General features: G+C 42.9%; 1 protein-coding gene across 5 annotated transcripts in view; it reads left to right on the forward strand.

Annotated features, from left to right (window-relative positions):
- Positions 1 to 27: 27 nt before the first annotated feature.
- The window catches only part of Arel1 (apoptosis resistant E3 ubiquitin protein ligase 1), a 51102-nt gene continuing 25408 nt past the window's right edge, over positions 28 to 25721 (forward strand). For 4 of the 5 annotated variants that reach the window (XM_041658238.1, XM_041658240.1, XM_041658242.1 and 1 more), the window contains exons 1-2: positions 28 to 203; positions 18928 to 19238. The gene's annotated coding sequence lies outside the window, so the exon portion shown is untranslated. Of the gene's footprint in view, positions 204 to 18927; positions 19239 to 25215; positions 25328 to 25721 lie in introns of all 5 variants that reach the window. The other variant, XM_041658239.1, reaches the window with a different exon arrangement.

The following is a 25721-nucleotide window of genomic DNA, read 5'->3' on the forward strand; positions in this document are numbered from 1 at the left end:
ATGTACTGCTTCCGGCAAAGGTCAACCCGGAAGCGGAAGTCACTTTGGGAAACGGAAAACCTCCGAAACGGCTTTTAACGCCGGTTGAGATCGAGACTGGGGAGTTTTCGGGGGCGGGTGGAGAGCAGGTTCTGTGCTGGATGCGGCCCCTGCCTCCCCGGACCCTAAAGCTAGGACTTGGCCACGCTGCAGTCCCAGTTCGGGTAACGTTTCCCTTCACGCCCCAACCGGAGACAGAGCCTAGCCGACCCGCAGGCACCAGAGTTCCAGAAGGAGAGCGAGAGAGGGGGACGAGGACAGCGGGGTCAGAATCCTGGGCTGCCCAGTAGTTTGCAAATACATTCTGTTTATCCTCCGGCGCACCGGGGCTCTGTAGTTCAGCCCGGGGGCTCTGGTTATTGCTTGGTTTTCCTCGTCGGCACAGTACTTCGTGAGGCTGGGTGGACGATTCTTCGGGAAGAGAGGGATGTAACAGCGCTTAAGGACACCCCCATCGTGTGTGTGTGTGTGTGTGTGTGTGTGTACTTGTACGTACAAGCACGAGCGTGCAGGTGCATTCTGAGCAGAAATCAGAAGAAGCTTGTTGTCTTTATCTTTCTCTCCACTTTTTGTTTTGTTTTGTTTTAAGAGTATCTCACCGAATCTGAAACACTCCCTCCTTCCCCCCTGTTTTTCCCTAGACTGTCTGGCTAGAAAGCCCCAGAGATAACTCCTGTCTCTGCCTCCCAGCACTGGGATGACAGACACTCGCCGCTACCCAGGCTTGTTTTCTGTCCAGGTCCTGGGTATCCAGACTGAGGTCTTGCTTGTTTTGCAAGCACTTAATTCACTGAGCCTACTTCCCCAGTCGCAGCGACCTTCTCTCGATGATCACAGGAAGACAGGGGGTATAAGCTTGTTTGTGCAGCTAGTACTTACCACGCCTCGAATATGGTGGGGGAACCATAGATATTTGTTATGAAGCCTGGTGTGCCGTCCTTAACGGGAGAGGGAGGATTTGTGAGAAGGAGAAAGATAACTTCTGGGGTGTCCGTTTTTGTTTTCTAGTTTTTGCTTTTAGAACCTGCTATGTTTCCTAGTTATTCTTACCCATTTGGAGAGATTTCTTTTACTTCTCGAAAGTCTGTGGAAAGCCAGGGACAGTTTTTCTGAAAATGGCTGTGTGTGTGCATGCACACACACTTTGTCATGCTGCTTATGCGACTTCTAGACTATGTAAATATCATTTCCTTGGCACTTTGACCTCCATAGTACCTCCCATATCTTTTCTTTTTTCTGATGTTGAAGCTGTGGCCTAGATGCTCAGAGGTCTGTTTGGTTTTAAAAGCTTGTGTTTTTCTTAGTGCGTGACGATGACCTATTGTTACTGGGTTAAAAAGATGTTCACGTTATAACAGTGCATTGGTTATTGAATTCTGGAGTTTGATTGACTTCAGTTTAAACCCTTTTATGTTGCTTGCTTGCAGTGTATTACTTTGGGCCATCAGTTGGTGCCTCTGTTTCTTCATCTGTAAAGCTAAGATAATCATCATAGTACATAGTATGGGGATGCCACCAGGACTTGTGTTTTCATACTCATTAAGTCCCTAGAAAGCTTACCATTAAATAACTCTTTTAGCTGGGCAGTGGCTCAGGCCTTTAATCCCAGCACTCGAGAGGCAGAGGCAGACGGATCTCTGTGAGTTCGAGGCCAGCCTGGTCTATAAAGTGAGTTCCAGGACAGCCAGAACTGTTACACAGAGAAATCCTGTCTGGAAAAACAAACAAAACAACACAAAAAAGAAACTCTTTTTAAGTGTTCTCAGTCATTTCATGTCATGGTTTTCTAACTTGAAATGTTACGCCACTTACATGTTAATATATTTGTACTATTTTGAAACTTGAGCATATTGGTAAACCTCAGAAAACTTATTAAAATTTCAGGTCTTTATAATGGATCATTTTTTAGTTGATTTGGATATAGAACTGGTGTCCTTCCTTCTGTTCTTTTAGCCACACATCGCATTCAGATCTCTTTATAGTTCACATTATCTGTTTGTAGCAAATTTTTGGTGTTGAAATAGTTTTATTATCGACACATCTTTAGAGATTGTCCGTACCTCTTGCTTTACCCCCAGGAAATTACATCTCATCTTTTCAGAACAGTTTGCCTCTGCCCAGCTGTAATTCATGGGTAGAGTTAGCAGCAGCCACATTTTTTTTTAATTGAAACATGTTAGTGATTAGGCATTTAGCCTTTAAAGTAAACATGGTCAGTTTTTGTTTTTAAACCTATGGAGATTGATTATAAGTGTGCAAGTGCGTGTGCGTGCCTGTGTGTGCAAGGGCCTGTGTGTGCTTATTGAGAGCACTTGAAGAGAAAATTGCAGCTAGTTAAATAGTAATTTGCATGTAAATGCAGGCCCTGACAGAAAAACCCTTCCTCTCAGTGTGAAATCCATGAACTGTTTTTTTTTCTTTCTTATTTCACATTAAAGCGGTTTGCAGTTTCTCTTCCGAGAACTTTCTGATCCCTTGATTGTTAATACTTGACAGGAAGCTAAATTAGTGTAGGAACGCTGTGGGGGTGGACACAGTCAGACAAGTGTTTCTGCTGCATTGTCATTTTGTCATGATCCGAGACTCTTAAAGCCTGCGGTTAAAGCACTCAGCTATTATATAGCACTCTTCGAGAGGGATGGAGAGAGGGATGGTTTTGACTCTGTTGGGTGGGAGCAGAATGGAATTACTTTTGACTGCACTCTTGTGAGGAAAAGAATGATTTTAGTCCTTCTCGGTGGTTCAGAGGGCCCTTGTGTATTTTTCTGCATACTGAAGAGAAAGAATCCATGAAGCCGTTGAGTCCACAGTTTGAATACTTAATTGGACTTGAATTTTATTCTTCTCACTCATTGGTCTAAATAGATGTTTAATAAAATTATGGCTGGTGGAAGAGTCCCTAGAGAAAGTCTTGTATTTCAAGTTTATTTAGAGACATGATTTCCAGCTTCAAACACAGTTTTACACTTACCCTTATGGTTCAAATGTTGTTTCCCCAACAAACATTTGTTGCTGTCTGTTACTTTTTAATTTAATTTGACTACCTTTAAATGAAGTAGCAGGGCTGGAGAGATGACTTGGTGGTTAACAGCCCTGGCGGCTGTTCCAGTGACCCGAATTTGATTCTCAACACCCAGATCTGACAGCTCACAACTGCTGTAACTTTAGCTCCAGGGGATTTGACACCTTGTGGCCTTCATGGGCTCTTGGGATTGTTTGAAAACAAACACACACACACACACACACAGAGCATACACATAAAATAAAATTTAATGCATCATGTTCTCCTAGGTCTTGGTGTTGCATTGGTTTGTATGACACTTCAGAGGTATAGTACTACTATGTATTTATTCACAGGGCATTTATTCAGAGCCCATTCTGTCCCAGACAGTATGCTAGCTACTCTAAAACACTCAGGCTCTATTGAAGAATGACTTGTAAATAGGTAAATATTATGGAATATGGTCAGCTAGAGGTATATAAATTCAAATATTTTGAAGAAATTATTGCACGTGTTCATCTTCCTGGAAGGGTCTTGGTTAGAGTATTGTATAATATTTAATTACTACAATCAACATAGCACGAATACCTGCCTCTGGCCTCCAAGGGTACCCAGGTATACAGGTAGGGCATATACATACATGCAGGTAAAACACTCACACATATAAAATAAAAATAAATACATATTTTTTTGCTGTTTGTTTTGAGACAGTGTCTTCTACCTAACCCTGGATGTCGTGGAACTCATCATGTAGCCCAGTTTGGTGTTTATCTCATAGAGGTCACACCAGGCTAAAGAAATATTTTTTTTAAAAAAAAAAGGAGGAAGAAGAATGTAGGGCCAGCTACATGGTTCAGTTGGGTGAAAGTGCTTGCTACACAAGCCTGACAACTTGAATTTGCGCCCTGGAACCCATAGTGGAAAGAGAACCGACTCCTGAAAATTGTCCTCTGACCTCTACACAGATGTGGCACATACACACTTCTGTACACATTGATAATAGCAATAACTAAATAAAGTATTAAAGTTACTCTAAAAAACAAGAGTGGACTGGAAAGTAAGGAGTGAATCATAATAGAGGCAGAAATTTTAGCCTTTAATATGTGTGTAACAATTGCAGTTCTACCCTGCAGGGCTGCATAGCTGGCCATTTGCCTGCCCTTTCATGCACAGTTAATAAAATAACAACTTCCTAGACTTATTGAGGGAGACGGCTTGTCAGATTCAGAGAATTACTGTAGAAATATTTCTGCTGTAGCCAAGTTCAGTAGTTCCTGGTTACCTGAACATAAAAGCTGCTATGAGATGGGAACATGGCAGCCTGTCCTCATTCTGTGGATCAACATGGAAGAGTTCATTTTATAGACAGGAAACTATCAGAATAAGAGGAAGTTGTAAATTTAACTAGTAATTTCTTTTCCTTTTAAAATACCCAAAATAAATTTGCTGTTGATTTAGACATATTGTCAACTCTAAAATTTTTGAAAGTTCTTAATCGTTCTGAGCTGGACATGACTCCAGAAAATGGTCCCAGGAAGTATGTTGAAAGAGAAAGCCAAGAGAAATAAATCTGACACCAGGTGTGGTGGTGTGTGTCTGCGATCTCAGTCAATACTGAAATGAGGATCGAGAGTTCGAGGCAGCTTGTGTTACAGAGTGAGAGCATGTCTCACAAAGACAATAAAACCCTGACAGATGGAAGGAGCAAGTGGGTTCGAACTCACCCAGTGCCCAGTTATGGGCAGTTGCTCTCTGTGCTGCATTTTGCAATGGTTTGTTTCTCATCACCTGGAACTCAGCCACTTGTCAGTACAATAACCATCACTTGGAGAAGTGAAAATTAACAGGAAGAACCAGTTTAGGAAATGTTTAAAGCTTTAAACAAAGGGATGTATTATATACACATGTTTGTCAATATGACTGTATATACGTGTAAACACCATTGCCCACAGAGGCCAGAGGAGGTCATCAGATCCCCTTGAACTGGAGTTATAGGAGGCGGTGAGCCACCTGGCCTAGGTGCTGGCAACCAAACTTGGATCCTTGGTGGGAGCAGTGCTTGCCTTAACTGCTGAGCCCTCTCTCCAGCCCCACAGGTAAAGCTTGTCTCCTTGGGCAAATGTTCCTCGAACTCCTGTCACCTCCCCATTACTGTTAGGAGTTTTGCCATGCACATGCAGGATTTCTGAACCCCAGTTTCTTCTATGTCCTGACTTGTGAACGTGAGCAGTAGTTCCCTTGCCGTAGCCACAGGGGGACTTAAAGGGGAGAAGCTCTTTTTCTAGGAATCCATCTAAAACAGTATCATATAGTGTCATTTTTTTTTCAATGGTGAATAGAATTAAATATAGTGTCATTTTGTATTGTGAAAATACTGCCTGGGCAGTTCTTTCTAGATATTACTGATTCCATTCCATTTCTCTCTTTGTAGCCCCATTCTGACACGTGTTAACATCTAATGAAGTTGCCTTAATAGCGACATAGTTAGTGATGAAGGATGTCAGGCTAAGATTGAAAAGTCATATTTTCAGCCAAACATGAAGACATATTGTCTGTAATCCAGACAATAGTCTCAACCTGGTGTGTGTGGGGGGAGTCACACATCAGATATCCTGCATATCAGATATTTATATTATGACTCATAACTGACAAAAATTACAGCAATGAAAATAATTTTATGGTTATGAGGAACTGTATTATAGGGTTACAGCATTAGGGAGGTTAGAACCACTGCTATAATCCCATCCGTTGGATGGTAGACGAAGGAGAATCAGCAGGTAGAAGCCAGCCTTAACTTAGCTACGTGAGTCCTTGTCTTAAAACATCAAACAGACTGTCTGAGTGGAAGGCTTAGTTGTTAAAGTTTTTAGGACCTGTGTCCAGACCCTCAGCACCCATGTAAAGAGTTGGATGTGGCAACACTGGTCTGTGATTCCAGCCACAAGGAAGCAGAGACAGGAGGACAGGTACACTTGATGGCCAGCTAATCTAGCAGAATCATTGGGTGTCAGGTTTGTGAGAGGTCTTCCCTAGTAGGGGTGGGGAAGGAAGCAGCCACCAAGGAAGACATGGCATTTTACCGTTAGCCTCCACAGGCGCGCACACACACACACACACACACACACACACACACACAGAGGACAAAGAGCAAAGTTATATTTTCAGGCCTCTCCTTATGGATCATGTCTGTAATCTCCAGACTTGGGAGGGGGTATAGAGGACTGAAATTTGGAATCCAGCCTGTTCCATACCATGAGTTGCATGAAAGATAGCTTGGGCTATCTTTCAAAATAAACTCAAAATAATTTTATTTATTTGAATAAAATGGTGAATACCAAGAAAGGAAACCACACAAAGTCCCCGTGGGTCAATAATTTTAGAAGCTTCTGTTTTCTGTACTTGGGGGGAAAGGATATGACAGGGTGTAGACAGGCCAGTTTTCTCTCTCATTTTTCTTTAGCTGTCCCACAGTACAAAGAAAGCAGTGACAGTCATTGCTTGTTATCTCTGTTTCGTTCTGTTAGCTTTGATGCTGTTTTCCTACTCCATCTGAACAGGGCTCAGAGTGATTAACAAGCTAGTCCAGACGGAAGTAGAATGCATCCAAGCTCTCTTTTTGTGTCTGCTACTTACTTAATTTTGACTCTGAGAAACTCTGTTTGGATGTACACCTTTGCCAGAAGAGGGCATCAGATCCCACTAGAGATGGTTGTGAGCTATCATGTGGTAGCTGGGAATTGAACTCAGGACCTCTGAAAGAACAACCAGTGCTCTTAACCACCAAGCCATCTCTCCAGCCCCGAAACTGTCTTGTTTTAAAGAAAATGATGTGAAGAGACTTTAAATAGAATAAATGGATGTAGATTGCTTTGGTTCTGGTCATCTTAACTTTTATAAGATCAAATTTTAAATTAACTAGTGAGGTATGCGGCTTTCTCCAGCTTCCTACAGGCAAGAGTGACTTGAACTAGAGAGGATGATCTGAAATCTTCTCTTTCACATCAGGATGGCATGCGGTTGTTTGTTCCAGGCCATGTCCCAGGGTGTCTGTTCCAGGTTCTAGAACTCGTCATCAGAAGCAGATTCAGATCAGTAGAGATTTGGGGTTGATCTGAAGACAGTGCAGGAACAAAAACCTTGGCTTCATTTAGCTATGCCACTCATTAGGTGGAAGGAGAAATCTGTTAAATGACAAGTCTTCTGGATTCAGACATGGTCTCTAACTTGAGTAGTGCTTAGTAGTGTGGGAGGACTCTGAGCGAAACAAAGAGATGATAAACCTGGATAGTTAGGAGAAAAGTGGAGTGCAGAGTTTTAGTGGAATCTTGTTAACATTTCTGACAGATTTTTTTCTTATGAAACTTTAATATAAACTTTAGAAGAAAACAGGAAAAAAGGCTTTGTGATCTTGAGTTAGGCAAAGACTTTAAAAATGTAGAACACAGGAAACAGCTGAAGAAATGGCTCAGTGGTTAAGAACACTTTCTGTTTTTGCAGAGTTCAAGTCCCACTACCTAGTCATGCAGTTCATGCCTCTAACTCCAGCTCCAGGGCATCCAACATGCTCTTCTGGCTACAGGCAGGAGCGAGGACACACACATACCCACACACAATTTAAAAATAAAAAGAAATAAACTTCAAAAGAAAAAGTTGATAAATTGGATTTCATCAACGTTGGAAGTGTTTACTCTTAAAAAGTTTAGTTTCCAATAGGCATGGGTGCATGCTTTTTGTCCCAGCACTGGAGGCAGAGGAAGGCAGATTTCCCTGAGTTCAAGGCCAGCCTGGTCTATAAAGTGAGTTCCAGGATAGCTAGGGTTGTTACACAGAGAAACCCTGTCTCAGGGAAAAAGGAAAAAAAAAGTTCAGTTCCTATTAAGAAAATGAAAAGGAGAGCTAGAGAGATGGCTTTACAGTTAAGAGCATTTACTGCTTTTCTAGAGGACCTGAGTTCAGTTCCCAGCACCCATGTTGAGCAGCTCACAACATCTCAACTTCAGGTTTGGGAACTCTGACACTTCTATCTTTTACAGACACCACACACATAGCACACACACACACACACACACACACACGCTAAAGAAAATAAAGCAAAGAGCAAGCCACAGGAAATACTTGGCACGTGTCTATCAGATGTCTAATAAGGGGCTTTCATGGAGAGCCTATAAAGAACTGAGGCTCAGTGGTAAGAAGACAAAATATTGGAACAGACATTTACCAGAGAAGCTATGCAATAGCTAATGCATATCTGAAAAGATGCTCAGAATTCTTAGCCCTTGGAAAAATGCAGATTAAGCCAGGTGTAGTAGCATAAACTTTTAATCCCAGCATGTGGGAGGCAGAGGCAAGCAGATCTCTGTGAGTTCGAGGCCAGCCAGGACTACTCAGTGAACTCCAGGAGTTGGGGATACTGTGAGAAGTGCCAAGTGTTGGTGGAGGTACAGCTAGACCTCTGATGCGTTGTTCTAAATGTAAAGTAATGCAGCTGCCTGGGAAAGCAGCTTGGCAGTCAGCGCTGGGAATGTGCTTCCCATATGAACTAGCAGTTCCACTCCAGGTGTTTACTTCAGAGAAATACAAACACTTATGCTTGAAGATTCGTTGCAGCTTTATGCATAACAGCACTAAGTTGGACATAGTCCAAATGTTCATATGCTGGATGGATAAACAACTTGTACTCCGTCATTAAAAGAGACCCAGTAATCAGGAATGAACTACTTACTGATGTAAGTGAAAGCATGAGTGAATCTAAAAACTGGTGTGTTTGGGGCTGGAGAGACGGCACTGACTGGTCTTCTATTCCCAGCACCCACATTTCATCTCATAACTGCCTGTAACTCCAGTTCCAGGGGCTTTATACTTTCTCCTGGCCCCTGTAGGTCAAAACACTCATAAAGTAAGATTTAAAAATCTTAAAATTTGGAGTGGATCTACCTCTATACCCAAAATACTAATCAACATGCCCTCCACCTTTTTGAGACAAGGTCTCTGTAATCAAGACTGGCCTCAGATTCCTTGTCTTAAGTGACCCTTCTGTTTGGTTAGATTGATTTTCTTGAAGTTCAATTAGCCTGTCCCTGCACTTGCTTTTCACGGTGGTATTTTGCATGTCCGGTGTCTCTGGGGTGTTGCGCTGGTCTATACCTTGAGATACCTGTTTGTTTCCATTTGTTTCGTGCATGTCTCCTGTATATCCTATCAGGGCACAGATGTAGCATGCTCTTCTGTACTTATTAACTCTCCTTCCCTTTGCCCTCCCTCCTTCATTCACAACGTTTCTCTAAAATCAACACCGGTGCTTAACTTTCCCCCCTTGTTTCTTTCTCACCTCACGGACCATTCATCCTGCTGCTTCTAAGAACTTAAAGAACTCTCTAACCTCCATTTCATGACTAGAATTTGACTAGTTTCGTTATTTCTCCTTTTCTGCTTTTCTCTTTTTCTCCTTTATTTATTTATTTGGTGGCATGGGGGTTGAATCTAGAACCTCATGTGTGTGAGATAGGCGCTCAACCACTGAACTATGATGTCTCCAACCACCCCACTTTTTAATAGTTTTTTGAACTTTTTATTTGAGACAGAAATTTGCAAATTCATGCTGGCCTTTGAAGCCTTGAACTTTTGATCATTTTGTCTCTGCCTCTGCCACCAGGCTTCGTTTACTTCTTGGGAGCTGAGGGAATATAGAATCTTATTATCTAGCTCAGGGTAACCTCAGACTTGATTCTCCTATCTCAGCCTCCTGAGTGCTGGGATTACAGGCAGCACTGCCATGGGTTCTCTGATCTTGTCTCTCAGTCAAAAGTCTGTCTTGTTCTTCCTTGTTTACCTCCAGAGTTATTTCTCTTAAAAATCTTTCTCATTTGTTTTTTTTTTTTTTTTTTTTTTTGGTTTTTCGAGACAGGGTTTCTCTGTGGTTTTGGAGCCTGTCCTGGAACTAGCTCTTGTAGACCAGGCTGGTCTCGAACTCACAGAGATCCACCTGCCTCTGCCTCCCGAGTGCTGGGATTAAAGGCGTGCGCCACCACCGCCCGGCTCTCATTTGGTTTTAAAAGAATATCACCTTAGAAATTTTTTCTTGCTGTTTAAAGTCTAAAATGAAGTAATATTTCTTTTTTTTTTTTCGAGACAGGGTTTCTTTGGCTTTGGAGCCTGTCCTGGAACTAGCTCTTGTAGACCAGGCTGGCCTCGAACTCACAGAGATCCGCCTGCCTCTGCCTCCTGAGTGCTGGGATTAAAGGCATGTGTCACCACTGCCCCGAAAAGTAATATTTCTTTAAAATGCAAATTAAATATATCATCTGTGCTCTCATTCTACTCATCTCCCAGATACTCCTCTCCCTGGCCAGGGACTGGTGATTCTTTCATATACATCAGAATTCCTGGTTAATGTCATGGGTTTGGAGTCAAATTGTTTGACTCTTTAAGCTATCAAGTAGATGGCTTTATCAACATTATTGTAGCTCTTTATGCCTCTGTTTCCTGATCTAATAGAGTTTATAATATATGTGCCTAACATGGTTGCTGTTAGGGTTGATGATAGAACGCAGATGAAGTGCTTTACCTGGCTCACAGGACGTTCTCAGAAAGGTAGACTCCTGTTATCGTCATCCCTGAGAGAGTCCCAGCGCATTCAGTCTTTTGGGTGGTTGCTATGATTGTTCCCACGTGGGATCTCTCTAGAAAACCAGTTACTCCCTTGTGTAGAGTGTAGCCTTCTTCCTTGCTTACTGGAGCTGCTGCGGCCTGACATAAACCACTCTCTTGGCAACCCAACAGCCTTGGCCACCTGGGTCGGGGGTGTCCATTCTCAGTCTTTCTGTCCCTGTAGTCCAAGGCTTGCTCTTGTGGAGCAGCTGAAGTTCTTCTCTTCTCAGTATGTCTCCACTTTACAACAAAGGAAGGGCAGCTGACTACTCCAGGACCATCAGTGATGAGATTCCTTGTCATTATTCGAGACTGTATTTAGAAGCAGACTCTTTTCCTGGTGGCCATTCCATTACCTGTCTCTAGGATATCCCACGCACACTTACCTTTACCTGTCTCTAGGATATCCCACGCACACTTACCTTTACCTGTCTCTAGGATGTCCCACGCACACTTACCTTTACCTGTCTCTAGGATATCCCACGCACACTTACCTTTACCTGTCTCTAGGATGTCCCACGCACACTACTCCTTACCTTTGCAAGTATTTACTCATTCTTTAAAGTTTTCTTTTTAATTATGTGTATTTGTGTGTTTGGGGGTGGTGTCCTTGAAAGTGCAGAGGCCAGGAGATGTAGTCAGAACTTCTGTAGGTGGGGTTATAGCAGGTTTTGAGCTGCTTGATGGGGTGCTAGAAACCAAACTCTGGTCCTCTGCAGGAATAGTACACACTGTTAACCACTGAACCCGCCCATCTCCCTCGTTCTTAGTTAATCGACTCTATTGCCTCTATTATGAAGACATGTTCTGTTTCTTAAGGCAAGGTTGCCTCTCTTTCCTTGTCCTCCACACTTTGTTTATTTCTCTGTCACTGCACTTAGTACATTATATTGTCTATCTTCCATATTGAATCAAGTGCATCAAGGTTAACAAAGCCCCTGTCTTTCCACCCTTCCCTGAGGGACCATTACTGGTTGCTGGCCAAGGGAGAGCCATTTTCTTCACCAATACAGCAGCTACTAACTTGCGCACACTGCAGTGGATAGCCCCTTACTCATTCTCTTGCAGGCAACTTAATTAAATTCAGTGGGTCACAGAAGTCAACAGAAACAAAAGACATGACAGTAGGAGAAGGGATTACTGGCTGGGAAGAAGCAAGGGTTCAGCAGGAATGGGAGGGGAAAGAGAGGATAGTAGGGGGCAAAAATGACCAAATGCATTCTATACATTTATGCGCCTATCAGATGATTCGATTTAGAAAAAAAAGAAAAGCATTATGTCTTGCTTGAGCAGCATAGCACGTTTTAGGCCAGTCTGAGTACGTGGCTAAGACACTTAAAAACAAAAACAAAAATAAGGGCAGGGAGTTAGTTTTATTTTAGAACCTTGTATAGTATCCATGGAGTTTGCTCTATGGTACGACCTTGTGTAGTATGTTTGAGGCCTTGAGCTTGACTCCAAACACAAAAAGGAAGAAGAAAAGAAAAAAGAAACAAGGATGAAGATGTGGGGGAATCCTGTCTTATTTATCTTGTGCCCTGGACCTCAGCTTTTAGCAGGTAGTCTGACAGATCAAGAAATATGTAACGAAGAAGAGGAAGTCATGCAGAGGAACCAAGGGTGTTTGTTGGTTGTCAGTGAATTGCATATTGAAGTGTTCCTGTAATTTTAGAAAACAATTCTAACCAATGGAGAAATATAGCTCTAGGAATGGGAAAACAGCAGCAAACTGTGTGCCGGGCAGTAGTGGGTGTTGACCACAGTTCAGGGGAGGTGAGTGCTCTTCAGGCTTTTATACAAGAGCTTTAAGGCCCATGGCAGGGGCAGCAGCTGGCGGTTCAGCGCCAAGGAGCCTTTTGGTCTTAAATATGTACAGCTGTTTTGAACATCATGTTTTAGCTTTAGAAATTCATGGAACTTTGGTGTTCTGTGTTCTTATCTGTATCTAGAACATGAAAATGCTTCTTGTCTGATCACGTTCTCCTCCATTAAGAGAGATGCTGCAAGACATGTGTCACTTGTCCTCTGGGCTTTGGCATGCTCTGCATGCCCCAGTGCCCAGATCTTGGAGATAAGGATTGGGGTTTAGTATAGTATGGCAGCACACCAGCTTTCTGTGACTTGGGGGATTACCCACTAAGAAGTATTGTGTCATGGGACAGAGAAGGGTGAGCTCATCTTGCTCTGATCGACTGGGCAGTTCCTGGAAGGCTGCAGTCAGTTGGAGGCACCTCATTACAAGAGTGCTGGGGACCAGTTGGAGAGAGTTCACAGGAGACCCACAGGAATACTTGAAAGACTGAAGAAGCTGACTGATGAGGAAAGAATATAAATGAAAACCGTATAACTTGGCTGAACCAAGACAGCAGAAGTATACAACTGTATAAATATCTCAAGAATATAAACTTGATTGGGGAGGGTAACTCTTTATGGTGGGGTTTGGGATGGGGAGAAAAAAAATGCCAGAGTAAAATTAAGGCAGCATATTATAAACCAACAGTTCAAACCATATGGTAGGATACTTTATTTCGGGGAATTTTCTTAGACCACTCTACCCTATGGACCTTGTCCCAGCTGAATTTTTTTTTTAAACATTGGAGAATAAGTCTGAGAAATACATTTTTCTTCTTTTCTTCTCTCTCTCTCTCTCTCTCTCTCTCTTTCTTTCTTTTTTGAGACAGGGTTTCTCTGGAACTAGATCTTGTAGACCAGGTTGGCCTCCAACTCACAGAGATCTGCCTGCCTCTGCCTCCCGAGTGCTGGGATTAAAGGCGTGTGCCACCACTGCCTAACGAAATACATTTTTCTTACATTCTACCTTGTTTTATTGAAACCTATCAGTGATAATAGAACTCTTGGTTGTTGCCGCTGTCTCCAAATATACCTGAAGTGGACCTTTACATGAGTGTTTTCTTGTTTTCTTAGAATAGCATTTTGAGAACTGGAAAGATGGCTCAGTGGTTAAGAGTACTTGCTGCTCTTGAAGAGGACCTGGGTTAGGTTTCCACCACCCGGCTGATGGCTCACAACATTTATAATTCCAGTTCCAGAGGATCCAATGCCCTCTCCTGACCTTCACCAAGCATACACGAGTTGTGTATCCACTCAAACACACGAAATAAATAAATCTTTAGAAAATGTTCCAGTAGCATTTTTTTAGATTTATTTATTTATTTATTATGTATACAACATTCCTTCCATGTATGCTTGCATGCCAGAAGAGGGCACCAGATCTCATTCTAGATGGCTGTGAGCCACCATGTGGTTGCTGGGAATTGAACTTAGGACCTCTGGAGGAGCAGTCAGTGCTCTTAACCTCTGAGCCATCTCTCCAGCCCTCCAGTAGCATTTTTTAAGATTTATTTTCTTTATTATGTATACAGTGTTCTGCTGGTTTGCATGCCTGCACATCAGAAGAGGGCAACAGATCTCATTACAGATGGTTGTGATCCACCATGTGGTTGCTGGGAATTGAACTCAGGACCTCTGGGAGAGCAGCCCGTGGGTCTTAACCTCCGAGCCATCTCTGCAGCCCTCCAGTAGCATTTTGAAAGCAGACTGAGTCATTAGTATGTATTAATTAATTGTAGGGACAGTAATGTGTTTGATCCTTCAAACACATTTAAAAAATCCTCTTGCTTAGCCCTTTGGAAATGATTGAATAAAATTCCTAGTTATCCTATGACTATAGACATGAAACTTTTAAGTCAGAGTTAAAATAAGAGCCAGGAATGATTGGGAAGTGGAGACCGGAGGATGATGAGTTTCAGGCTAGCCTGTACTACATATTGAGAGCTTGATTAACTCATGAGAGGGAAGAATTGAAATGAGAAATCTTTGCATAGTTTTCTGAGCTTTCTAGCTCTCTTCCCAGAAAAGGCGGTAGTAGAATGGGAAGAAAATAATTTTTATACTTTTTTTTATTTATTGTAGAAATGTATTCATATTTACAAGAGGCAGCTATGTAACTTTAAGCCCTTAGGACTGACAGTAGTGGCACAAGGCTGTAAAGCAGAGGTTTTGGGAGCTGGGGCAAACGTGTTGGGAGTTCAAGGCAGCTGTGTGGAGAGATCCTATATTATAAGGAGGGGGCTGCTTGTTGGTTCCTGGCTGCTTTGCTCCGAAAAAAAACACACAGAACCTGTATTAATTAAATCACTGCTTGGCCCATTAGCTCCAGCTTCTTATTGGCTAACTCTTACATATTAATTTAACCCATTTCTATTCATCTGTATATCACCACATGGCTGTGGCTTACTGGCTAAAGTTCCATCTGGCTCTGGTGGAGCTACATGGCTTCTCTCTAACTCCGCCTCCTTTCTCCCAGCATTCTGTTTAGTTTTCCCTGCCTAGCTCTGTTCTCCTATAGCTCTGCTATAGGTCCAAAGCAGTTCCTTTATTTATCAGTGATATTCACAGCATACAGAGGGGAATCCCACATCAGTCCTGTCTGAAAGCCAGTTATCTGTGGGCTTTGCCCCCGAAGGTCAGATAATTTACACATATATCTTTTCTGCAGCTACTTGGCTCTGCCTTGCTGTGCAAAAACTGGGTGATAGACTGGCTATGTGAATGAATGAACTTGACCATCTTCGTTCTGTTTGTGTTTACAAAAAGATCAAACAAGTGAATCTGGTCTACAAATAAAAGTTTACTGACTCCTGCTTTAGTCTCTTGCATTTGAGAGCATAGTCTCTAGTACTGACAACGTAAGGATTACCCATAAGCCTATTAGAACATGGGGAACCTTGGGCTGCCTGCTCTACAGTTGAGGCAGTGCTTCTGAAACACTGACTTGTGTAGAACTCAATGGAGGAGCTTGTAAGAGGGTACATACCCTGACAGCCCAGGGCTGGACACCTTATTTACAGTGGAAGGCAAAGGTGGCAAAGACACACTGTGACTCCCCAGGGGACTGCCACTCTCACTGCTTTACTGTTATGTAAATAGAGCAGGCAGTGGTGGTGCAGCACTCAGGAGGCAGAGGCAGTCGGATCTCTGTGAGTTGGAGACCAACCTGGTCTACAAGAGCTAGTTCCAGGACAGGCTCCAAAGCTACAGAGAAACCTTGTCTCGATAAACAAAACAAAACAAAAAAACCCTTATGTAAACAGATTATTATAATGCAGACTAATAAGTGCTGTAATAGAAATATCTTTGGTGTGTGAGTATCACAAAGGAGGTGATTGATTCTGTCTAACATGGGTAGAGGCCATGGTGAAGCCTGGGAGCTGGGCTAGAAAGGGGCATCAGCTTAGGTTGAGCCTTGATGCTCAATAGAGGTGCCGAGCTATTGAGATAAACTTATTCATAGTAGGGACAGATTATATTAGGAGTTACTTGGTTTAATAGCCAAGTAGCTGATTATAGAATTGAAGAGCCTCTAAAATCATAATGAATAGAAATAAAACTTCAATATATTTTATCTTAACTTCTTTATGCCATTTCGTTATTTGGAAAAAGGTAACTTAAACCCAGCAAGGTGGTGTTTGCCTGTCATCCCAGCACTGGAAGGTGGGAAAGTTCGGAGTCACCCTTGGCTGTATAATGAGTGAGGCCAAGCTGGGCTACATGGGACCTTGTCTCCAAAAGAAAAAGAAAAGAAAACCCAAAAAGATAATTTGCCTATTCTCTACTGCCCTGTTAAAGAAAATAGGTCCCCCATATTAAATGTTTTCCAGAAATAGGAACATTTTATTAGTCTTTGTTTTATTAAAAAATTGGAAAACTGGGGCTGGAGAGATGGCTCAGTGGTTAAGAGTGTGTCATGTTTTTTTCAGAGGATCTGAGTTCAGTCTCCAGTACCTATATTGGGCAGCTAGCTTACAGCTGCCTTTAATCCAGCTCCACAGGATCTGACCTCCTCTTCTGGCTTTTGCAGGCACCTGAACTTAAGTAAAATATTTAAAAAAATAGTTTGATAAACCAGGCATAGTAGCACACATCTAAATCGCAGGGCTTGGGAAGTAAAGGCAAGATCAGGAGGTCAAGACCATCTTTGCCTACTGCTGAGTTTAGGGCCACTCTGAGCTGCATGAGAGTCTATCAGCAGTTCTCAGCCTGTGTGTGTATGCCCATGGACACCAAAAGAAGGTGCAGGATCCCCTGGACCTGGAGTTAGAAGTGGTTGCGAGCTGCCCGGTGCGGGTGCTGGGAACTGAAGTTAGGTCCTGTGCAAGGGCAGCAATCGTTCTTAAATAACTGAGGAACGTCTCCAACCACCCTTTTAAAATCATTTCACAACTATATAATGCCATTTCTAAGATTGGGTTTGTATTGTATGAACAGTGTTGTGCTTGCTTTTTCATTTAATGTTTATTTGTGAGCATTTCCCAATCTGGTGTTTTTGTTACTCAAAAGATTCATTTTTAAATTATCATATAACGTTCTATCATGAGGATCTTTAATACTTTACATAACTGTTCCCTTGTTTGTAGATCCTTTAAACTGGTTCCAATTGCTGGTTGACCCATGTTTTGGCTCATGTACTTGGCAAGTCCATCACCATGTGTTAAAATACATGCATATACTTACTCATTTTTAATTATAAAAGTCTGCCAACTTATTTGATCTGCTGGCCTCCATTCCTTCTGTTCTGGTTTGTTTAGCAATCTGTATTTTCTCCCTTGGTTTCCCTTAGCAGAAAGATAGGAGAATGGTCACTAAAAATGTGGACTCTGGAACCAGACTGTCTGCTACTTTTTGTGAGCAACCGGGAAAACATACCTTGCTCTTTATGTCCTGGACTGTAAAATCAGGATGAATACTTCTGTATCTGTGTGTAAAAAGAACTGTGTCTGTGTTGTGAGTTTGGAAGTGCTGATAGTGGTTTGTGCCATTGGTGAGACGGTCTCTTCCCATTTACTGGTTAGTAACATGTTTTCATTTGCTTTCTGGTAGCTCTTATATGTATACCCATAACCCCCCGTTTGCTACATCTGGTCCTTGAATGTCTTTGAGAATTATGAACTGACGTTAGTACCCTTCCATTATTTATAGGAGCAGATTTTTTTTTTAAATTTATTTATTATGTATACATATTCTGTCTGCGTGTATGTCTGCAGGCCAGAAGAGGGCAGCAGACCTCATTACAGATGGTTGTGAGCCACCATGTGGTTGCTGGGAATTGAACTCAGGACCTTTGGAAGAGCAGGCAATGCTCTTAACCACTGAGCCATCTCTCCATCCCGGAGCAGATTTTTTTTAAAGATTTATTTATTTATTATGTACACAACATTCCTTCCATGTATGCTTGCATGCCAGAAGAGGGCACCAGATCTCACCATAGATGGCCGTGAGCCACCATGTGGTTGCTGGGAATTGAACTCAGGACCTCTGGAAGAGCAGTCAGTACTCTTAACCTCTGAGCCATCTCTCCAGCCCTAGGAGCAGATTTTACAGCTTCTCACTCCCCTTTTGGTCTTGAACTCATGATCCTCCTGCCTTAGCCTCCCAAGTGCTGGGATTATAGGCATGTACCACTGCACCTAGCCAGATTTTTAAATTTTAGCAATATTTAAAATTTAAAAAAATGTCATTTTTTTTAAAATGTGTATTTGGGTTTTGCCTGCACAAATGTCTGTGTGAGGATGTCAGATCCCTTGGAACTGAGTTATAGACAGTTGTGAGCTGCCATGTGGGTGCTGGGAATTGAACCCAGGTCCTTTGGAAGAGCGGCCAATGTGGCTCGTCCCTTTAACAGCTGAGCCATCTCTCCAGCCCCAATATTGTTGTCTTTTATCATATCTTGGAACTGTGTGCATGGGTGCAAAGGAGGTAACCTGCATAGGCAGATAGATCAGGTTCTGAAGTTCTTCTTTCCAGCTGAGTATGGAGTTGTCTCCACGCTTCTGCTGTGCATCTCAGTTCTCGCCACATTCCTCCCACGCCGTGTCCCAGCCCCATTAAGCTGCAGCTAGGCATGAGGCTATGATGAGGCTCTTTAAATCTGTACCGCCGCCCACCCCTACTGGAAGACAGCATTTGAAGTGCTGGAGCTTCTGGGGAGTGACATGCTTGTAGGCGGAAGAGGTTGCCTTTGTGGAGTTAGAGCAGCTTCCGCATGGAGTTTCTGTTGGATAGCCTAGTCAGAGGTGACCAACACTCAGTTACTCTCACTGTATTGCTGCATGTTGTAGCTCCTCTGTTGCTGGTTGGTTTTTTTTTCCCCCGGGGGGCGAGGGGTTGTGGAATTTCTTTCAGAAACAGAAACTTACTGCACGTGCTCTTTTTCTTTATAGGAGGACCCTGCTATACCAGAACATATGAATCTTCTGTGCTTGGTTTCATCTTACACTAGAGACGTCCAGGGATGATACATTCTTGCCTTGTATTTCTTCACCTCAGAATTCAACCGCTTCAATGCAGAATCCTGACTCTTTGCTTACTGGGACACACATAACCTCAATGAACACCTTCTGGACTGGTCCTTTCTGGTGACTGTTTGGCTTTTTTTTTTCCCCTTGTACAAGTTAGAAGACAAGCGAAAGGAGTAAAAGTTACCTGCTTTGGTGAATGACTTGGCTCGCAGAACATGGGCCCTCGTTTAAAGGTAAGTCTTGCTAAGTGCACTGTATCAGAGACATAGGCAAGCCCCTTCCTACATGTCAGCTGATTGGAGAAGAGCAGATTCACATTGTATAGTGGTTTATTGGCAGCAACTGGCCAGGACAAACACAGGTTCTCTCATTGCAATCTTAATTACTAATGTTTACTCTCAGATCACACATCATACATCATGGAGTAAGCTTTCTTTCTTAGAGAAACACACACACACACACATACGCGAGCATGTGCGCACACACAGTAGTCAAACATTACAGAGTTAGGTGTCTTCCTCTTTATGAAGTTCAGGTGAGAGAGTTGTGCTCTCTTCTCAGTGCCTTTCTGGGTGTTTATAAACTCCTGTGTTTCCTAGTAAGACTCAAATCCACACAAGTGTTGCCATAGTCTAATTTACTTAGATAAATTTCTGGGGTGGTACCCTTCCTATTTGAGGAATAAGTTATGTATCAGACTGCGCTGGTTGGTGGTGCTGGACACATTGTCGTTTACATGCCCACCAAGGTACAGTCATCCTCCATCCACAAAACGGAGTTAATTGCTGCTAGTAAAATTGGGGAGTTTCTAGGCAGGCCACAGATTAGAAACCCACTGTTGAACAACATGGACTAACAGGACAGGGCACAGCCTGATCTCAACACTGAGGCAATAGGTTACAGTGTAACTCAGCCACTGGGGTGTCAAATGTGGACCAGTGACCCGACCCTCAGCCTCTGCAGTAGGAGATACAGGGAAGAACGGTGACAGTGAGCTTTGACTGGCTCTCCTAGAGCCATTTTTAATATAAAGAAGTTAATTCTTCATTTTTGAAAATGACACTTTTACAACTGATCTTCAAAAATGGGCTAAAACTTATTGGATGTTGCAAACTTTGGAATATGTGTGTCTGTCACCGTTTTAGCATTTCCTGAAGATAGGTATTTTCAAGCATTTCCTCCCTTTCCTGTGAGCTAACGTGCTCTAGTATTAAGCAACTCGCCTAGGATCCTGCAGTCAGCCAGTGATAGTCTCTGCTGGGTATCGGCGCTGCATTCCACTTTGTGTTGCCTTGCATTATTTTTACCTCAAAAGATAACAAAAAAGCTGTAGGAGTTTGTAGTTCTAATTTTAACTTTGCTGTGAGATTCCTTACAGTTAGATTGGGTGACCTTCTCTCTTTCTTTCTAATTATTTATTTGTATTCTTAAATCCCCCCCCCCCCCAAATACTTGACTCTTTCTGTGACTTCATTCTTTTTCATAATTCAGCATTACAGGTTCCAAGTGGGGGCTTCAGTTGTGGACCTGAAACTTAAACCACTGCGCACTGCGGGAGGGTCTTGGGTTTGCTTTTCTTTTCTTCTTCTTCTTCTTCGTCTTCTCCTTCTCCTCCTCCTCCTCCTCCTCCTCCTCCTCCTCCTCCTCTTCTTCTTGTTTTGGTTTTTTGTTTTTCAAGTTAGAATTTCTCTGTGTAGCCTTACCTGTTCTGGAACTTGCTCTGTAGACCAGGCTGGCCTTAAACTCACAGGGATCCACCTGCCTTTGCCTCCTGAGTGCTGGGATTAAAGGTGTGCACCACCATTGCGTGACTGAAAGTTTGTTTGTTTGTTTGTTTGTTTATTATGTATACAGTATTATGTCTGCATATATCCTATAGGCCAGGAGAGGGCACCAGATCTCATTACAGATGGTTGTGAGCCACCATGTAGTTGCTGGGAATTGAACTCAGCACCTCTGGAAGAGCAGTCAGTGCTCCTAACCTCTGAGCCACCTCTCCAGCCTGAAAGTTTACTTTTCTAAATCTAGTCTTTTTGTTGTTTGTTTGCTTTACCTGTGAAATGAGAATAATAGTGTTTATCTTGTGATTGCTGTAAGGGTACTTAGGATAAGATATGTAAAGCCCACTGGGCAATGGCTAGTCTGAGTACTTAGTACTAGAGAAGCCCTCATTCACTGGGACACGTCCAACCTTTCAGTATCGACACAACCTGGTCATTTACAAAGGTCATACTCTAGAACTTTGCAATTGAGTTAATAAAGGAAAATCTCATAATGCTTACGTAAATTAAAGTTTTTGTGTTGGGGCAAATTCAGAGCTATCCTGGGCTGCATGTGTCCCACAAGCTGCAGGCTATACAGGAGTTATTAGTTTAACGGTTCTCCTGTTACTCCCTGAGCTCAGAGTGTCAGTTTGTAAGACCTTGTAAGGGCAAGGATACTGTAGAGAGGAATGTCAGCTAGCTCAGGGGAGTAAGTTGTGTTGGGCAGTGTACTTACCTGTGTTAGAGTGGAAAGGTTCCAGGGTTGTGCGCGTAGAGCGGGAGCAGCAGAAAGTGGAGGGAGCCGTGGACACGGACTGCTGTAGAAAAGTAGCGTGCGTGTGTGTGTGTGTGTGTGTGTGTGTGAGAGAGAGAGAGAGAGAGAGAGGGAGAGGGAGAGGGAGAGGGAGAGGGAGAGAGGGAGAGAGGGAGGAGAGAGAGAGTAAGCCCACGGCCCTCCTGTGATCATCTGGTAAACGTGCCGAGCTGAGTTAAATTAGTAATTTGGGATCTAAAAGAGCCTCAGTGAGTATATTGGTTCAAGTGAATAGACTGGTAATTAAATCTTTTTTTTTTTTTTTGGATTTTTCGAGATGGTAATTAAATCTATGCTTTAAAACTGTATTTGGGCTGAGTGTGGCGCACACCTTTAATCCCAGCATTCAGGAGGCAGGGGCAGGCAAACTTTCTGAGTTTGAGGCCAGTCTAGTTGACTTAGTGGTTTTCAGTTCAGTTAGGGCTGAACTGAGATCCTGTCTTAAAACAAACAAATGAAAAACCAAACAAAGAAACAAAACCCCCAAATAAGATAAAACAAAAAAAATTATATTAGGATTAGAAGTGTAGATTAGTTGTAGACCTCTTTTAATGCTTGAGGCCTTGATTTCCATCCCAGACTACAGCAGACAAAACTAAACTGGATCTAAAAGGAAGGCCCACCTGTGAAACTCTAGACCATAGGCATCTGATCGAAGGGATGATACCAATCTAACCAATACTCTATTCATATTGTTGTGGTTTCTATCTACTGTTACACTGGACGAGGATTTTAGAAACTTTTTTTTTTGTTTGTTTTTTTTGTTTTTTGTTTTTTGTTTTTCAAGACAGGGTTTCTCTGTGGTTTTGGAGCCTGTCCTGGAACTAGCTCTTGTAGACCAGGCTGGTCTCGAACTCACAGAGATCCGCCTGCCTCTGCCTCCCGAGTGCTGGGATTAAAGGCGTGCGCCACCACCGCCCGGCTAGAAACTATTTTTGTATGTTTTGTTATGTATGAATATAGTCATGGGAACCCACCATGTGTGTGAAAGCCCAGGATTAATAAGGGTCTTTCCTCAATCACTTTTCACCTCTACTTTTCAGTCAGAATTTCTCACTGAACCTGAAGCTTATTATCAATTTGGCTAGGCTCACTGGCCAGTAGGCTTCAGAAATCTGCTTTTCTCTGCCCTGGGCAGGGCTGGGATTTCAGGCTTTTTTGTGTAGGTTCTGGGAACCCAAACTCAGGTCCTTTTACCTGTGCAGCAGGAACCAACTAAGCCATCTTTGGCTCCTCTAGGAGAGGTCTTTGTAGACGAGGCTGGCCTCAAACTCACAGAACTCTGCCCAGCCCATAGGAGAAGTTTTAAGATTAGATTTTGTCATCTGGATGATGGTAGCACACACCTTTAATCCCATCACTCAGGAGGTAGAGGTTGGTGGATCTCTGTGAGTTCAAGACCAGCCTGGTCGACAAAATGAGTTCCAGGATAGCCAGAGCTGTTACACAGAAAAGCCCTGTCTCAAAATAAATAAATAAATAAATAAATAAATAAATATTTCTCATGCTTCCTTGAAATGAAAAATAAAACAGTGTAAATGCCATAGAAGAAAAATTTCAAAGTTGAGCACAAATTCAGAGGTAGGAAGAGTTTCTAAATTGAAAATTGGAGATCTTATGCCTAGAGGTTGAAATCAGGAGACAGTTCATGGATGAAAATTGAAAATGAGACGAAAGATAGACAGTGGACATTATTGATTAAATATGTATACATAATACATTTTGATTATATTTGCAGGAGCATGGTTACTTTACCAGTGACTATGCCACTGATGAAAATATCTCCTGAAATATTATCTATTAACTACCTTTAAATCCTCAGGAAGGGGTCAGGCCTCCTGAGTTCATCTCCTCTCCGTGATAGGATCTTCACGGGTTCTATCTTATGCAGGTCCTGTGAGTTCCAAAGGGCAGTGGCCGTGTGATATCTGGAAGACAGCATCCCACCCCTTCCTCTCTCTTTAGTTCTTAAATTCTTTGGCTTTCTCTTCTGCAGTGCTCCTTGAGCCTTGACTAGGGTGATAAATGTCCCATTTATTGTTGAGCATTCAGGTCACTGTTTTTATCAGTTTGACCAGCTCTGAGTGTGTGCTTACCCCTGCCCACAGCAAACTGAAAGTTCTCTTAACAACCACAGGTGTCAACAGCAGTAACCTGTGAATATAAACATAGTTCTTTAGAAGGCAATTTAACAGACACATCGTGTCTATTTAGCTCAACAACACAGTAGCTTCTCTGCTGGGGTCTGTGACCTCAATCATGGTTTCTGACCAAGTTTACTGTACCAGGAGATGACTTTTGAAAAAGCACGGAGACAGGACATTTCAGGGTGTGAACGTGCGAGTGTGAGGGTCTGCTCTGGGCAGCACAGAATGGATAATGAGGGGAATGGTGAGTTAGTGTGAGGTGTGGTCAAGGAAAGCAGTGGAGGGTGTGGCGGGACAGACAGGGCAGACAGAACCCTCTGGCTGAGGAGAAGTGTAGACGATTACAAGTTCACAATGTGACCTCGGGGGAAACTTGGAGAAGGGCGATGTTTTCTAAAGGTCAGACCGATGGGCGAGGAGATGACAGAGCGGGTGCCTTACTCATATGTTCTGAGAGGAGGAGAGGCCTTTGGGAAGAGTAGTCGTTGGTACAGGCTTGTGCGCTCTGAGAAGAATTGTGGTAGAGCTGTAGAAATGACTTAGTGGAAAAGGTCTAGGTGATGTAAAAGCCAGCACTAATAATTTGGCTTAGAAATAAGTGACTAGGGAGAGATAATGGCTGAAGATTCAAAAAGGCAGAGGTGATTGATTACTGTGGGGTCACGAGTGGATGTTACGTCTCTGCCACCCCCAGCACCTGACACCATTAAACACTCAGTCTTTGTTGGCTGCTTTGTTTCAATCAGTTTTAACTTTTTTTTTTTCAGTTTTAACTTCTTATAGACATTATCAGTCACCCACGTTAGAATAGTGTGAAGAGCTCTTTTTGAAGGGTAAGATTTGCTGGTCCAGCAAGAAACCATGTCCTTTGTCATTGTTAATACATTTCTTCTTCTTCTTCTTCTTCTTCTTCTTCTTCTTCTTCTTTGTCATTGTTAATACATTTCTTCTTCTTCTTCTTCTTCTTTTTTTTTTTTTTTTTTTTTAGTTTTTCGAGACAGGGTTTCTCTGTAGCTTTGGAGCCTGTCCTGGCACTAGCTCTTGTAGACCAGGCTGGCCTCGAACTTACAGAGATCCACCTGCCTCTGCCTCCCAAGTGCTGGGATTAAAGGCGTGCGCCACCACCGCCCAGCAATACATTTCTTCTTGAAGAACGCTGGGGTCAGTAGAGGGTCCCTGAATTTCCTGTCTGATGGAGGAAGGTCATTGGTTAAATAAAAAGAAACTGCTTGGCCCTCATTGGTTCGAAGATAGGTGGGAGGAGTAAACAGAACAGAACGCTGGGAGGAAGAGGAAGTGAGCTCAGACTCCACAGCTCTTCTCTCAGGAGCAGACGCCTCAGAGAGACACCATGCAGGTGTCTTGTTCTTCTATTTTACTGTTTGTTACGCTCTCTTGTTTTTGAGTTATCATATGGGGAGTTATGCCAAACTCATGCATGCTAAAGGAGATGACACAGAAAATACTAAATTCTAACTTACTACAGCAGCAAAAATTGTGACGCTCAGAGGCAGTGCAGCTCAGACCCCGGCTGCCCCGCGGAGGGAAGGACAGTCGTCAGAGCTGGATAGGAGTTCTCCTGCCCCGTGTCTCAAGCTGTAAGTTTTGTCCAAGGATCAAGAGGCTTGAGATGCAAGTCTGCCATCAGCCATGTGCGCTTCACTTCTGTCAGCTGCCACAGCTTCCCAAGGGCTGGAGGCTCACGTGGAGTGGTCGCCAGTGTAGCAGTACCCCAGACAGCTAAACTCCCAGTTTGATGCCATAGAACCATCTAGCATAGCCTGTGAGGAACAGAGATGTTTGTAAGTGATATCATGACAACCTTTCTCCATAGAGTCCCCAGAGATGAGCTACTATTTGGAAGGAGGCTCAGCAGTTGTAGTCTCAAGCTTTGAGTCTGCATGTCCTCTCTTATGGTAGATTCTTGTGGGAATACCTGAGACTGCACGTGCTGGCAGTTCCAGTGTTCCTTTGTGGGTTTCTCGTCTAGCA

Source organism: Microtus oregoni, unplaced genomic scaffold, assembly GCF_018167655.1.
Source record: "Microtus oregoni isolate MIOR12 unplaced genomic scaffold, Mior012 000009F_ref0000495, whole genome shotgun sequence".
NCBI lineage: Eukaryota > Metazoa > Chordata > Mammalia > Rodentia > Cricetidae > Microtus > Microtus oregoni.